Here is a 17,049-nt window from a genome sequence, read left to right as displayed (position 1 = left end):
CAAAAAACATTTGGTGAGCTCAGCAAAAAAATGATTAAAAAGGCAGCAAAAGGTGAAGTTAGTTTTTGGAAACATTCTGTGAAATGGTTGCATTTAGGGGGTATGCAGAATATAACTCATTAACATATTAGGTCTTATTCTGTTTACACATGTAAACAAGCATCATTGAGGTTCATTCAGACAGAGACTTCTGTCGGAGTTCTGGGAGTTTCTTTCTGTTCACCTGTTTTACCTGCTACTAACCCCATCAAACCTCTAGGTGGCACCAGACGCACAGTAGGAGCAGAGTCCACTGGTGTTCTCCATCAGCCTCATCAGGAGAGGAGCTTAAGTACCCAACGTTGCCAACACTCCGACGCCTGAGTGTTAACCTGCAGTGGTAACTCTAGCTGGCCAAGAAAAGTCTCCTTGTGATTCTTTTCTGAGTACTTACCTCCTCGTATCCTCCTTCCCAGGTTACCTCCAGTCCCGATCTTCTTATCCAGTCTGCGTATGCAGAAAATCCAGACTCTGTCTCCGCAAGAGAACTTCACAAATTATCTTCTCAGTTGGCTGCATTCGGGTTTCAAGTCTCCTCTCGTTACCTGTGAACGAACCCGGCTCACCCTCCACCATGCTTCCCACCAAGATCATCCTGGTGCCACCTCCACCTCAAGTGCAAGTAAAACAGAATTACCGGGACCTTTCACTTACCAGACACGCTCCCGGAGTATCCATCATTCCATCATGTATCTTCTCCTCCCCCCTGGTGGATCTCCTAACCACCCTCTGTAAGCAAAACATATCAAGATCAACAACTCAGAATTTTACCTGTCACGTACCATTGATCCCCTCTCCACACAGCGGCGAGTTCCTGTTTCTCCAGCAATATCGAAATATTTCTTAATAACGTTTTCCTATTTTTCTGAGTCTTATTTCTGCCTGTGGGTCAAAGCAGCTAGAAAAACGATGACAGAACACTCAGGCCAATCTGACCCAGCAGATACACTGAGAAGGACTCTTTCAGATCATAGCCTCCAGATCCAGTCCCACAGAAACTCAGTTCGATCACGCCGCTGAGTCCGCCGTCTCACAGCAACTTCCTCATTCCTGTGACATAATTTCCCCCAATCCGGAGAAGTTTTCCAGTGAGGTTGGTAGTTGTAGAGATTTCCTCCTACAATGCTCCCTAGTATTTAATCGCTCTCCACAATCTTTTCCCCATGATGACGTTACAATTTCTTTTATTTTAGGACTCCTTTCTGGAAAGGCACTAAGATAGGCTGAGGCTCGCTTTACCGATCATAATTGCTTCGGCTGCAATTATAAGGATTTTATAAGTGAATTCAAGCAGATTTCTGACACTGAGTTAGACCAGACCAATACAGCCCGCCGCTTGTGGGCGTTAAAACAAAGAAATAAACCAATTTCTGAGTTTTTTTTATAGAATTTTGTACATTAGCTGCTGCTTCAGGTTGGTATACCTGCGCTCATAAAGCCACCTTTTTCCAGTCCCTCGATGAATCTTTGAAGGATGAGTTAGTTTTGCTAGATGAACCAAAGTTGATAATAGATTGAAAGATAGAAGAAAGTCACTTTTTGAAAGGTTTGCTGTGAGATCACAGGCACCTCAGAGCTCAGCTGCAGCACCTCGACCTGAACCACTTACACCTTCCCCAGAACCCTTGTAAGTTGGTCGAACTCGGCTCTCCCCTGAGGAACATCAACGAAGAATGGAATCCAAGCAGTGTTTACACTGTGGCACACACGGACACTTCATCGCCTCTTGTCCAGTGCGACCCAAAAGACTGGTCCGCCAGTTGTAAAGGGGAACCTGACGGACCACCATTTCACTCCTACCAATAACCGATTCACCATACCAGCTACTGTCTTGTTCTCCCAAGACTCGCTCCATTTATCAGCTCTCATTGACTCAGGAAGTGAGCAAAATTTAATCGACCAACGTCTGGTGGAACAGGCTCAGATCGACACTAAACTCCTACCTATCCCTCACCTGGTTTCTGCCATTAACGGTAAGAACTTTTACAACATCACACACAAGACCAAGCCTTTGGAATTAATAATCTCTGGCAATCATCGTGAACTGATATCCTTCTTCGTGCTTCCTGTATCTCACAACCCCCTAGTGTTAGGTTTCCCCTGGCTCCAGAAGCACAATCCACTCCTTAACTGGTCAAGCTGTCAAATTAGATCCTGGTCCACTAACTGCCTCTCCTCCTGTTTACATTCAGCCATTCTACCCAAACAACCAGAACCTGATCCTGGAACAGCAGAGTATCCTGACTTAACTTCAGTTCCCGAGGAGTAAATGGATCTAAAACAGGTCTTCAGTAAGACTAAGGCTCTATCCTTACACCCTCACAGGCCATACGACTGTGCCACTGACCTTCTCTCTGGGGCACCTCTGCCCACCAGTGGACTTTATAATGTCTCACCCCCAGAACGACAGACCCTCGAAAAATATATCACTGAGTCTCTAGCTGCAGGAATCATTTGTCCCTCCATGCATTGACTACAGGGGACTTAATCTTATCACAATAAAGAACAAATATCCTCTTCCACTCATCTCCTCCGCATTCGAACCCGTACAGATGCTATCATATTTTCCACACTTGACCTCCGTAATGCTTACCATCTCATCCAAATCTGCCAAGGGAACGAATGGAAGGCAGCTTTTAATACCCCTTTAGGACATTTTGAGTATCTGGTTATGCCTTTCGGCCTCTGTAACGCCCCGGCCGTGTTTCAGGCCCTAGTGAATGATGTCCTGAGGGACTTCATCGGTCGTTTCGTTTTTGTGTATTTAGATGACATCCTCATTTACTCAAAAGACCTCTCAGAGCATCAACAACACGTCCGCCTGGTCCTTCAACACCTCCTAGAGAACCGTCTATATGTAAAAGCTGAAAAGTGTGAGTTTCACAAGAACTGTCCGTCGGGAGCTCCACAGGGTCAATATACACGGCCGGGCTGCTATAGCCAAACCTTTGGTCACTCATGCCAATGCCAAACGTCGGTTTCAATGGTGCAAGGAGCGCAAATCTTGGGCTGTGGACAATGTGAAACATGTATTGTTCTCTGATGAGTCCACCTTTACTGTTTCCCCACATCCGGGAGAGTTACGGTGTGGAGAAGCCCCAAAGAAGCGTACCACCCAGACTGTTGCATGCCCAGAGTGAAGCATGGGGGTGGATCAGTGATGGTTTGGGCTGCCATATTATGGCATTCCCTTGGCACCAATACTTGTGCTAGATGGGCGCGTCACTGCCAAGGACTACCAAACCATTCTTGAGGACCATGTGCATCCAATGGTTCAAACATTGTATCCTGAAGGCAGTGCCGGGTATCAGGATGACAATGCACCAATACACACAGCAAGACTGTTGAAAGATTGGTTTGATGAACATGAAAGTGAAGTTGAACATCTCCCATGGCCTGCACAGTCACCAGATCTAAATATTATTGAGCCACTTTGGGGTGTTTTGGATGAGCGAGTCAGGAAACGTTTTCCTCCACCAGTATCACGTAGTGACCTGGCCACTATCCTGCAAGAAGAATGGCTTAAAATCCCTCTGACCACTGTGCAGGACTTGTATATGTCATTCCCAAGACGAATTGTCGCTGTATTGGCCGCAAAAGGAGGCCCTACACCATACTAATAAATTATTGTGGTCTAAAACCGGGTGTTTCAGTTTCATTGTCCAACCCCTTTACATTAGCAAGGCAAATGTTCAAAAACAGGTATTAACAATAGAATGAGACAAAAACCACAACAACTAATGTATTATTATTATGCTCTACAAGTAAATGTATTTAAACTTTGTTCAGAATGTTAACATTTTAATGTTTAAGTTGTTAAAGGTTTTACCAACAAATTTAATAAAATGGTATTTGTTATTATCAATATACTTCATTTACAGTGTTATATTTTTTATATCTATGAACATAATAAAATATTTAGAACATTTTAAATGGCTGATTTATAAACGAGAATAAAATAAAAAGATAATAAAACAAGAACATTTTAAGGAAACAAGTCTATAAGCCATCAGGAACATGTAAAAGGGGTAAATAAAGACCATGTTCAGTTATTTACAGTGGAGACAGAGGTTAACGCTTGGGCTCTTTTTTTATGGCTTCACAGTTCTATGCTAATTATTTCCATCCTTAATTATAAAGGTATGCTAAATTATATTAAACATACATTTTAATATCATTATTAAAATCTAAAACTATAAAATGTATTATTTATTTAGGGTTAGCTTTAGGACCCAACGTCCTTCAGTTTCTACTGAAACACCTTCCGTTTCCACTGAAATAATTAGAAAAATTTTCAGTAGTGTGTATGAGAGTATTTCAGTTGTGCGTATGAGAGTATTTCAGTAGTGCGTATGGGAGTAAATTCAGAATAATGTCCCTAATTGCCCCTCATAGGACTCTTTTAGTTTCCACACTTAGGTTATAGGCATTATTTCTAAACTGAATATATTCTTTGTAAGCAACAATATCTTTGTAAGCAAGGATTGTAACCTTTCCTTCAGCCAGCTGACCAGCAGTGTGCAGCAACAGGTTGAGGACAGTGTGCTACCCTTTGCTCCAAAGAAAACTAGCCAGAGAAAACTCAGGTAACTGGCCCTTTCTAGTTGTTACATATAAATACATACTCTTCAAATCATACATTACCTTGAAATTTAAGTACCTGGGAAATCCTTAAAGTTTTTGATAGGTATTTTATGTATTCTTTTAATGGATAGATTTTACAGACATTTTGAATGCTTATATTTACCTTCTGGTATATTTGTGCATGCACACACAACTGGTTGACAGAAACCAGGAGATGACACAGCAATGAAATCAGCACTAAGAAAACAAATGTAACATAAGAAGTATACTTTAAAAAAAATTTTGTGATAGGTTGACTATTCTGTGTTTCCAGCTGTCTTTTCAAACCTGAGTAAGTACAGGTACAAAGTGCTCAGCAGTTAGACAAAAGTTTTGTATTAGACATTTTCTTACTTTACACACTCCCTGTGACCATATAAACAGGATCCTCTGAAGCAGCCAAGTCATCAGATGTCATAATTATGATTCCTCAGAGCATATACAGACGTGTTTTATTTGTTGTGAAAATGATCCCATATAATAACCTGCCTCATAAACTTAAGATGGCCTTTAGTTTACCATTACTATTAGCCTAACTGAAGCTTTATCTTACCATAACAGTGGTAGGATAAAGCCACAATGATAACATTGGTCATCCCCTCTGGCACCTTTATCCTGTGGGGTGCCTCAGGGGTCTATAGTTGGTCCCTTTTTTTATTCATGTTTCTTTTGGGACACCTGAAACAAAAAAAAATATGCTTTTCAACAGTAAGAAGATCATAATTGTTACACAAAGAAACAATTCATTGTGAAATTTGCATTGTGTTTTTATATTGAAATGTCTAAGAATTTGTAAAGGATATTGATAAAATAAATAACAAAAGATTTCAAAAGAAGAAAGGAAAGGAATCCTGTAAAAAACAGACCTACATAAATGTTAAAGGGACATGCCCGCCCATTCAAATGTAACAGGAAAGTAAAGCAGATAATTTGGCTAATTTAAGTAAACTCTTGCCGTATTAGTGAACACTGATTTTGTAACTTGTCCGAATCTGCTAACATTAAAATCACATGTATGCAAAAAATAATGTGCATATCACTAAAATCATTCAAGTTTAAATACATCAAACCCTATGAGCAACAGCTACAACTACACGTTTTTTTATGTTTAGAATAAAATGTAAAAACATTAAATGGTAATAACATGTGTGTGTCTCTTGGGTGTGTCTCTGCTCTTGTCTGTAGCACAATTTCTGTCAGTGCTTCCAAACTGATCCATCATGGGCTATTAGCTGACTGCATTACACCAACACTACATCATTTTTGTGGTTATTACTTTACTGTAAAACTTCAGTCAAAGAAATAAGACAAAAGTGTCTCCTAGATAGGAGACGTCACGCATGCACAGAAGGACATTAGTGACAACTCACTAGTCCTCTGTGTCACCTGATGAAAGAGGATGGGATGTCATTAAATGACTGCAGGGAAATGTGCTAGAACTTGAGGCATCAATGGATTCACTGTAATTTTGTCAGGTTCAGTATCTGCTAATCTCTTTATGAACTTAGTGCTAAATATGTTCCTTTTTTTTTAAACCAAATGAGCAACAATAGAGCCTCTTCTTGTTTTCACTGCTGTAACATTGGAATAGTGAGTGTCTAATCACCCATAGATGCAGTATTAAATTCAGATAAAGCAGATAAAAATGCCAGCTTACAATTCTTTGTTGCTTTCTCTTTTGCATGCAGTGGAATTCCTGAGGGCCATGCATAGTGAACAACCCACGGGAAGAGGGACCTGAACAAAAAGACTGTTCATGACAATGACCTGCATGGCAGACATTCTTTCCTGAAATGTTTGCATTTGAAAAGCTCTGGGAGATCCTTGTCTGGCAGCTTTCACTCCTAAAGCTGGACTGCTCCCAAATTTCTTTTAAGCTGTCAGGTTTTCCTTATAGCACTCATAACAGATAGCATTTCTTTCACTACCATAAAATGATTAGTGAGAGGACTATACATCTATACCAGTGCAGCTTATTTGTGTCGGCTAACCTCATTGTTCATGTTTGTATCTTTTGTGATATCCACTCTGCAACAGCTGAAGCCAATGGATCTGGTTGTAGCATAATTTATTTTCAGCAGTACAAGAGGCATATTTCCTTAATTTAGACTGGGCAATGCAAATGAGGATAGCGAAATAGATAATTGTTTTTTGAAATGTGTCTGCATTATTTGTACAAAGTAGGAATCTAACTCATCACAGCAAAGCCATTAGAGATGATTATATTTAGTTTGAACTGTGTTCATTATTGTGGATTTTGTCTCTGAAACCGTTAATGATCATCTTTCTTCAAATTTTGTTTAGTTTTTGATACATCACAGAACTGCAGCATTGAAAAAGCAGATATGCCCCAATCCGATCCCAATTATCCAGTCCCTTCCAAAGCATTTTTAAATGATTGGTATTGAAGTCTCTAAGTAAATTCAACTCATGCTACATTTTGCTTGTTTCCTTGGCAGACTGATATTTTACAATCATAGAGTATTTTTGTGTACACAGCTTGTAAAACGTACATGTTATTTTATTGCTAAAAACAAAAACTAGTCTTATAAGTGTAATGTTTTTACACAATTACATTCCCAATGATTTTCACAGTAAACTAGACAGACTGTATTGGCTGCAGTTTCCTGTCTGTCTGTGTGTGTCATGACCCTGGTTAGTTGTGTGTGAATGTGAGTGAGAAACGTGTCTATTCCTGAAGGATCTCTGCTGAGGGGCGTGGCCAGCAGGACTCACACATGTTGGCAATTTTCCACCTGGCTGCTGATGATTTAAGGTGCTGCAGAACATCCACTCCTTGCCTGATGTTCAGCCTTCCTGGTTGAAGACCTCTGGTCAGCTACCATACCCAGCCAAGCTCCAGTCAAGAAATCTCTCAGACTCTGTGTCGGATCCACCTTCCTCAGTTACTCTCTGCAGCCTTGCACTCTCAGCCACCTCAGCCTGCCCGGTATCCAACCAAGCACCTCTGCGACTCAGAGATTCTTTTGCCTCCCCCACATTGGATATCACTCTCAGAGATCTTTCCAGGACATTGACACCCCTTCCCAATTTAAACCCCTGCTCCACTTGTTTAAGTATTACCCTCATCACCTTTCTCCCGTATCTAACTTCTATTCTCCTCCTCCAGACACCACAGAAGCTGTACGTCCGAGCCTTTACCTTCTCGTTTACCAATTCTGTGTGTGATTTTTGCATGTGGGTCAGGAAGCTTCCTAGAGTTCTGACAGTGTGATGTTACCTGTACATTATGACCTGACAGCTGTTGGTGCAGGGAGAGACACGATGATTGTAGCTGAAATGCTAGTAATTAAGTTTTACAACGTATTGAGTTTATAAAGAAGGAATACATCAAACGCCCAAATTTTCAACAAGTCTTATCAAACAAAGAGGAAACATGCTAGTGTTAACACTTCAGCAAACAACTTTGAATGAAAACAACTGACTAAAGTCAGAGATTTCTTTAAAAACAGAAGGCGGTCCTGGAGGAACTCCTGTGGCATCCGAAACATCATTGATGAGTGAGTTAATGGTGATAAAATGTAATGGATTATTTCACTACACTTTAAAGCTTCTCAGTGGGCAAAAACAATCCAGATCAGGACATCCCAATAAAATGACTTTAAAGGTCATATTGATTAAAACTCCTTTTACAAGACAGTGTTTGTCACAGAGCATATGTGAAGGGAAGCTTGGAGCAGGATTGTGAGGTTGTGATAATTTATAATTTGTGTGACCATATGGCTGCAAAATATAAATTTATTAAGAAAAAATAATCAAAATGTTAATTTCTGAGAAGACTGAAAGGTAGATACATTTGGGTAGCAAAAAATTACTTGCTGAGTTAAGCAGATCTGCCCTCATTGTTTTGAAAACAATGGTGTAGGCTAGATATCCAGTATTTCATATGATCAAGTCAAGGCGGCTGAGTTGCACAAAAGTTTGCTTTAGTTCCATGTTTCTGGCTGCATGTTGAATAAGCACGCAGTTTGGCTCAGCTGGTGTGCTGTAAATTACCAGCCATGTTTGCAGGTATATTGCTGATATTGGCTTAAAGCTCCAGGTGAAAATTGTCCTAGTTTTCATGTGTTTAAATTTCTTTCTTGTAATCAAAAGGCCTTTGTGTGCTGTGACCCCTCTGTTTGCATTGTCAACATTGGACTCGCTAACTGGGTATATGTACGTATTTGTATGAGAACCACAGGGGTGTTCCAATGAAATAAATGTTCATATTAGTTTTGCCACAGAGTCCTTTGAAGATGTATGTTCTTGAGAAGATCATTGTTATGAGTACCTACAGTCTGTCACAACTCCCAGACTCTCCCTTAGAACTTGTACCTGCACTCAGGCAACCAGACAACCCTGAGAAAAAATTATTATGCTTTCACATGCACTGTACCTTGGTAAAGTCAGCATTAGGTCTCTCAATTTAACAAGAACTCAAATGCCCAGAGGAAATTGAAGTTTTAATGCAACCTTGTATGAGTTTAATATGGCATAGTGTTAAAAATACGCAAATTTTACGTGGGTCTATGAGTGAAAACCTTAATTTTGATTACTCACAGACCCAGATTTGGCATATAAAGACACGTGAAAACAGATGTTTACAAACACTGTATAAAAAAATACTGTATAACCTATTTTTCTTTTTTCACATGTATCCTTGGGTGATAACATGGCAAAAGCAAAAAATTCCAGCAAACATTCAAGATTAGAATTGCAGGCCTCCACAATCTGGTTAATCTATGAATATAATTTCCAGATGCCTGAAGGTGTCCCGTTCATCTTTTGAAACATATATGCAAGTTTAAACAGTTTCGGAATGTCCAGCTATGGCACTGTTCAGGAAATAGACAGGTTCTGTGTCCCAGAGGTGATAGTGTTTTGGTTTAAAATGTCCATAACCACTGCAGAATAAAAGAAAAAGACCATTTTAAAGAAGCTGCCTGTAGCTGGAAAAAGAGTGTCACAGTCACACTAGTCCTTTGCCAACATGGGCTGAAAGGCCACTCAAAGTGGAAGAAGCCATTAGTTCAAAAAGCAACTTAAAAAGCCAGATTACAGTTTGCAAACACATTTTGGAACGAAGACCTGATTAAAGACTTTGGCTCAAATACTTCACATTTGGAGCCAAAAGAGGGAAGCTTGCATGCCTGATCCCAACTGTGAAGTAAAAGGGTGGCAGCATCATCCTGTCATGAGGAGGGACTTGTGCGGTTCATTAAATAAATGGTATCATGTTTTCTATGCCCGCTTCTTTTTTTCAGGGTCGCTAGGGAGCTGGTGCCTAAAACAAGAAAAGTTTAGTTTGATTAAAAAAAAGTCGTGTCTTTCTGTGATGTGTATGTAAACATCTGGTTTTAACTGTTAATGATTTACATGCTCTTAAAATTTTACTTAAAATACATTTTCCTTATAATTTATCTATGAGATATAAACCTGCCTCTTTAGTAACAGTAGACTGCATTGTGAAGAGATGTGTTTATTAAAAGCATTATCAGACATTTAGACTTCGATTTAATAATTAAATAACAATTTTGTACCTGTGTGAAGTGAAATCAATCTGTAAATTAGGATTTTAAAAAAGGTAATTACTTGACAATAGTCAAAACTATAAACCTTTATAAACAAATAAATGAACATAAATAGATAAATAAAACAATGATGGAAATTGAAGTTGCATTTAAATCGATGTGTTATGTAGGAAAACTGAAAATACTTCAGGCCCAACCTCTGTTCTTACCATCTGGTATAACCATATAAGTTTTAATATTATTATTCAATTTTATGTGTTCATATATTATCTTAAATTAAATAATCTAAGCATTGTAATACTGATTTCAGTACCAATTTGAGATTTCTGGCTAAATAACTTTTCTTTAATATTATTTTATATTCACTGGCAATAAAGCATTTCAAATATTAAGTACTAACGGTTATAGTTGGCAAAATAGGAGCAAAAATAAGCACTGCCCTGGTAGGCATTCTTTATTATCCTGCTTAAAAATATAGTGACCCTAAGCCAATCCTAGCAATCAACTGGCAGGAGTAAGAAGATTTCTCAGCAGATCTGTACATAAACTAGTCTGTGTAAAAAAAAGCTGGTGTGTCTGGAGAAAACCTGTGAATTCAAAAGGTTAAAATACAAACCAAACAGAAAGACCCGAGCAGTGCTTTGAACTAGCAACATTCTTACTTTGAAGAAGCAACCCTTTATACTATTGTTGTCCTTAAAATGTTGTGTGACTGTGTTTGGGGCATCAATTGCTACAGAAAATTTCATGACTTGATTGATTCGGATCATCTTTGGCTGTAAATATACTTTACTGACATCAAGTTCACAACTGCAGGTATTAATCTTTTCCAAAGTGACAGGTTTGCCACATCTGTCTTTAAATAAGCCATACCTGCAATATTACAGCTTGTTTTTTTTATTTTTTTATCTAACTTTAAGCTCCATATTCTTAGTACAACACAACCAGTGAGTGACAGCTAAGTATATAAAAAATGTTTCGCCCAAGAATGAAAACTTAGTGAGATAAGGCTCTAATCGGGGATATGCGGTTTACATGGCCGAGGAGCTGAGTCAATGCAGGCTGCGCTGATAACAATAATCTGCAAACGGGGGAGCATTTATTTCTGAGCTGTGCTGGCTGCAGCTGCAGTTGTTGTTCATCGGGATGGGGGATAAAGAGGTGGCAGCAAAGGCCGGTGAATCAATTTTAGAGGGTGACACACAGGCAACATTTGAGGCAACCGGGGTGAGAAAAGGCAAACTGGAAACACTAGCTGTGCTCCAGATAGAGCTCCGCAGACCATTAGGTCGCCGATCATGATGGGACAGGATGTCTCGGGACAACCCTCGACTAGAGACCAAAGATATCAGACAGCGCAGCAGCATATTTTAAATCTGCTGCTTTTTCTTACTGAGCTTGGCAGAACGATGCAAGAAGGATCTCGATGAGACAATTTTACCACTAAATGGTGACCTCTGCAGAAGTGTAGGAAAGCAAACGAACAGGCTACAATCAAACAATTCAACTTGTAAGAGCATCAGAAATGCATCTCAGACATTCACACTATACTCATACTTTGAAACATTTCGGAAGATTTTTCAGTATAATGTAAAGGTTCACATGCATTGCCTGTGTTGTGACATCATTTTACCTTTGACTTGTGGGCAAACATCTAAGGCACACTATAAATCCACACATCCACTGCATTATCTGCTTACATTGAAGAGCCAGTCCTGAGATAGAGAAGCTTAAACAGGTAACCAAGTTTTCCCAATGTCCAAAACATGCTGCAAAGCCCTGGTGATTGGTAGGGAGGTGCTGATGAGCCTCTGATCTTTCAAATCTTCTTTCCAGCAGAGGAAATTAAATATGTCCTGCTCTTGAGATGCATATAGTCAGGTAATATCCCTGGAGGATTAGCAATCCTCTCTTCCAAACAGGCAGCCCATTTATGTATGCAATTAGGTGGGCAGGGGCTTCATTTGTTCCATCTCTCTTAATGTCAATGGCAGCAGCTTTAACAGTCCTGCTGCCTCCTATTGCCCAAGTAATAAAAGGCATTCTGATGCTTTCGGGGGACTTGAATGCCGAATTGCTATTTTATCATCAATGGATAGGTTTTACCCGGGGTTATGATCAAAGTGAGCAACACCTATATAAAATATTAAGAGGTCATCTGAGTCAAAAGGAACCACAGTTGAAACCAGGTATTTATATCCACTTTATACCAAGACTTTGGAGCTAATTTGGGGCCATAAAGTTTGTCTGAAAACATTTTTTTTTTACTAAAAAAAAAAAGGATTTGAAACTGAAAAATATTTTTGAAACTGAAAAAAGGATTTAAAACTGAAATGAAGTGTTTAAAACTACTTTTAAGATTCAAGTATTTTTTCCGTTTCAGATTTTTCAGTTTCAAACTACTGCTCCCCCAGTGTGGGGGCGGGACATAAATGACATGGGGTGTGGAATGATGACTGACAGCTTAGGCGCCTAAAGGAAATATCCCAGGTGTTGCATTCAGGAACCATGGGAACTAGAAATGTCTTTAACCATCATCAATCTTCTATGATTATGTAATTGGTTTAGAAAAATAATATGCTTCACTGATCCCAGCTGTTTGTGTCAGGACACGACACAAAGATCATTTGAGAAATTATGATCTTGACAAATATGCACACCATTTTCAGTCCACGTTGGACATTTCCTATGCTCTCAAAGTAAAGCGGAAAATCCGCCAGACTGCAGCAGCGGCGGCTGGCGGGAGTAGGACAGTACGGCTTCCTCGTCGTCTGCGGACGCCAATGACCAAGTAATAATATAAACGCTGGTTGTCATTATATCGCATAGATAGAGAGAGAGAACAAACATATTTACTACTTAAAGTAATTGAGAGAAACCGTCTGACATGAATTATGTGCTGGTCTGTCGCTGCAGGATTGCAGCAAGGGAAATGTCCATTACAAACTAAAATTGCTGTGCACATTTTTCAAGATCATAATTTCTCAAATGATCTTTGTGTCATGCGCTAACATAAACAGCAGTAAAGCATATTATTCAAAACCAATCACATAAACATAAAATATCGATAATGTTTTAAAGACATTGTTAATTCCCACGGTTCCTAGTAGTTTTAAACATTTCTTTTCAGTTTCAAAACTATTTTACAGTTTCAAATCCTTTTTTTTTTTATTAAAAAAAAAAAGGTTTTTGGACAAACTTTATGGCCCAAATTTAGCTCCATACCAGACACATTAAGTTTTTTTTTCCCTCACTATCTGATCTTAAATCACAATACTGGTTTTGCACAGTTAAGATTTACAAATTTATTCCTATTTTCTACATGCCGGAATTAGAGGCGAATAATTTACATACATGTTCTTAGTATGTGGTAGAAATAAGTTTTAAAGTGTAAGACATGGGTCAAACATTGTGGGTACCTCTTTATAACAGCATAACTCTGTTCATCAATAAAAGGTGCTTCATTTATGGTTTAAGGAAACAGTTTTGTTCGCACACGGTTAACTGGAACTGCAGAGACAACATGTTCTGATCCAAATGATCAACCAGTGCCTCTTATCAAAGAGAGGAAAGCAAGCTAGCCTGCTGTTGCTGTAAGCTCCTCCTGCAGCAGAGTTCTTGAGTAGAGTGAAATGTGTGTGTGTGCTGACTTTTTGTAGCTGTATGGACCAAGTGAAGTCATCATTTCGAAATAAATGATGAAGCTAAGCGTGTTTTAGGTGACATGTTGCTGGAACGTATAACATCTTTGTAAAACCAGGTTAACCCTGTGTTGGAACAAAGGAGAAGCATCCTGATCATTACTGGTGCACATGTTAGAATACATTTACAAAAGTATTGGTATCATGTTAAAGTGACAGTGTGAAAATAAACTTCATATCTGAACAGTTTTTAATTTACAGAAAGGATTGTTTTTTAACTTTCATATGACACATTCTTCCATTTTACTACTTACAACCACAGACAACTGACAGGTGTTTTATAAAAATATTACATTTCCAGTAAATGTGGCCCTTTGTTTCCATTGAACTGTTGAAATAGATTACATTAACCTTATGTTTAGATACTTATGATCAAAGAATGTGTTTACTTTGTAATCCGTGTAATTATAAAAAATAACAATGGAATTTGGGAAATAATAAAATTGAATTTTCGATAAATAAAACTAGTTTTACAGGGTCTGTTATGGCTAAATCCAAGGCCACACTCCAGTAAAGCTGAGTAATTCTCATGCACCCTCATTGTTTATTCATCCAAACACAAAGATACACTTTAGTTTGCAACAAAGTTTTATTGAGGTATTTAAATGCATGGGATCTATTTGTAAGCATGCACATTTAGTTCACATGTATTTTTATCAACTCATTTCTCAACTTTGATTTGTAATTATTGCTAATTCTTGTTTCTCTTATCATTTTCTTTTTGCCTTCCATGATCCCTGGGAGTTTGGCCAGACAAATGGTGATGGCCAGAGCTCAGAGCACCCAAATACCCTTTGGGGATTATTGGACTGCACCACCAACTCCTGCTGGAGATGGGGGTTTGTATTTTCTTTAGTTAAAGTAGCTCTTCTGCATTTGACTAAATACTTGTATTCAAAGATTAGTGGTTTTCATTACCTTCTTTAATGTTTAATTTAAGCACCAACTTAAATGTATGGTGCTGTTTTCTTGTATTTAGTATTTGTATTCTTTAGTTCCCCCTATTGTGTTGTAATGGTCTGATCAACCAATATACACTGCTCAAAAAAATAAAGGGAACACTTAAACAACACAATATACAGGTCCTTCTCAAAAAATTAGCATATTGTGATAAAGTTCATTATTTTCCATAATGTCATGATGAAAATTTAACATTCATATATTTTAGATTAATTGCACACTAACTGAAATATTTCAGGTCTTTTATTGTCTTAATACGGATGATTTTGGCATACAGCTCATGAAAACCCAAAATTCCTATCTCACAAAATTAGCATATTTCATCCGACCAATAAAAGAAAAGTGTTTTTAATACAAAAAACGTCAACCTTCAAATAATCATGTACAGTTATGCACTCAATACTTGGTCAGGAATCCTTTTGTGTGTCATGTCTTAACAGGTCAGTTGGTTTGTACACATTTTTGCCTAAATTAAAAAAAATTTTATTGATCACTTCTCAGCTCAGTTGTCATTTTATTAAATATAACTTTTTGGGGTTAAAATAAAAAACTTTGTTTTCCTGATAATTCTTGTGACGACTCCTGCTTTTCAATTCGCTCCATCACAGGATCCTGGATTTAGGCATTGCATTAAAGGCAAACAACTTACAGTATTTCTTGGTATCTGTACGTTTTAGCTCAGTTGTTTAGATGTTACTGTGTCTTGCTGCACTCTAAGTTTAGTTTGTTTACTCTGTTTATTCTTGTGTGCAAAGTAATTAACTTTTTTTGTTGAAAAGTCCGTCAAGCTTAATTTAGGGTTCTTCTCAGAAAGTTTGTGTGCTCATTGCATCTTACTGTCAAAAAAGGGACCCATCTGCAAGGACTTCAGCAGTGGCCTATATCCAGTCCATACCGAAATTCTCAACCGAATGTTTTGGACATTTCTTCTTCGTCTGATTTATTGCTTATTCAGAGCCAATCTGAATAAGCACACCGTATACAGAGACCAGGAGAAGGGTAAGAAAATTTGTATTTTAATTATCATCTGACGAGTGTGATATAAGATTTAAGGTTTAAAATGTCATATTGTAAGCGGAAGACGACGAACGAACAAATGTCATATTGTGTTTTAAAGGATTCCACAGAAGACTGAAAGTGTAATTGTTATATAGCCCTGCATGTCCCTGAATATTTAAATTTGGATGAAAATATGACCACGAGTCATTTTGCTAAGCTGTTCTTCTGGACCTTTGAACAAACAACGTGTGGGGGAAGCTGTGTCTGTGCAGTGGTTTAATGATATTTACAGCAGAAACAGATTAATATTCCAGAAATGTAACTTCTAGCTTCTAACAATAAATTATCTAATAAATGATTTCAGATTTTTACAGTAGCTTCTGAAGTCGTGGCAACACATTTCTGAGATCAAGTTGCTGTATGTATATGTATTTATATTTTTCGAGCAATGTTCGAGCAATTTCCGACATTGATGGGATATATGATGATAATCCGATTTGGATCTTGGAGCATAAAGTTTCAGAACCCCTGTTTTATGAGCTTCTCAAAATAGTATGCTTGAATTTTGGCTGAATCCTGCAGACAGAACTGCTGAAACTGAATTAGGCTTGCACAGACCTTTTCTGCTGTGCACCCCATTTTTCTGTATGACTGAGATTAGGTGACTCCAGAACTTACTCACCTTTGTAGCTATTTTGGTGGCATGCTTGGGTCATAGTTCCTTTGGAAGAGCCTTTTGTATCCAAGTTTCAACTTTCTGAGTCATTCCTGAGATCTTGCTTCAGCATATCCAGATAATGTTCTTTCCTCATTTTGCCATGTATTTTGTGGAGTGCAACAGTGTCTCCTGCAGACAGACAAGCCTACAACATGATGGTGCCACCCCTGTACTTTATAGTGGGGATGGTGCTGTGATGCTTGCAAGCTTCCCGTTTTTTTCCTTCAAATGTCTATTATGACCAGACACTTTAATTTAAGTTTCATCAGACCACTGTACATGCCTCTAAAATTTAAGATATTTGTTAGTGAGTACATTAGTAAACCGTCATCCATCTTTAGCAGTCTGGGCTTCTTCCTCTCTGAGTGGCCTTTCTGCCTATGCTGGTAGAGGACTCTGACTGATATGGCAGCTTCAGGCATCGGTAAATTGTATCTAAGGACGAACCAGCTGGTCATAAAACACCTTATAATTC

This window comes from Girardinichthys multiradiatus, chromosome 21, assembly GCF_021462225.1.
Source record: "Girardinichthys multiradiatus isolate DD_20200921_A chromosome 21, DD_fGirMul_XY1, whole genome shotgun sequence".
Taxonomy (NCBI): domain Eukaryota; kingdom Metazoa; phylum Chordata; class Actinopteri; order Cyprinodontiformes; family Goodeidae; genus Girardinichthys; species Girardinichthys multiradiatus.
Note: the sequence above shows the minus strand (reverse complement) of the source record.